This window comes from Plasmodium inui (genome assembly GCF_000524495.1).
Source record: "Plasmodium inui San Antonio 1 unplaced genomic scaffold supercont1.111, whole genome shotgun sequence".
Classification (NCBI taxonomy): Eukaryota; Apicomplexa; class Aconoidasida; order Haemosporida; family Plasmodiidae; genus Plasmodium; species Plasmodium inui.
In genome coordinates, this window is record NW_008481945.1 from 5313 (window position 1) to 6114 (window position 802).

Genomic DNA, 802 nt, shown 5'->3' on the forward strand with positions numbered 1-802 from the left:
ACATAATACACCATTCATGATTATAGCTGAGCATCGGTTTTTGCCTGTTACGGTTCATATTTTACGTTTTTGTTCATTATTTACCTTATTCGAAGACCTTACTCTTTAGAATTTCAATACAATCACGGAAGAAATACATCCTTAAAATCACAGATGCCGCTATAAATAACTATAATAGATATACACAGGAATTGCGCCTCAGGAATAAATAAATTTCAAATAATCATACTACCTTACACTTCTACACATACTATACTCCACCCAACAGGAAGTGGGGATCCTAAGATATGAGTCAATTCAGGTATACATATTTGCTTAGCATATAACAGAACATAGGAGTATTATAAATACTGTGACAGGAAGTAATTCCAAAGAAGAATATATTCCTGGATGTGCAGATCAGTAGAAGGTAATAACTGCTGTCGATAGGACAGTAATCTCATCCTCATCGGAATATGCTACACATATATATTACAATAGAATTATGACACTGCAGAAGATAGGTCTCCCAAAACAATTATTCGCACATCCCGATTCATATAGTCATCGTACCAGGTACCCTAAATCGTCATTGCCGGATATTCCACACATTGATATGTATATACATTCATCGCATTAAAAGGATAATCATCTTTTAGGAAAAACTAATTCTACTAATCCATAGTGGTACTTTTGTATTCGCGATTGTTTCTCCTTTTTCGCTTCTCTCCCCCTCATATATGTGAAGCAATATATATTATAATATTCATTAAGGGAGTATTCACTCGTCATTAACTATATATTCAACAACCTGGGTGAACCA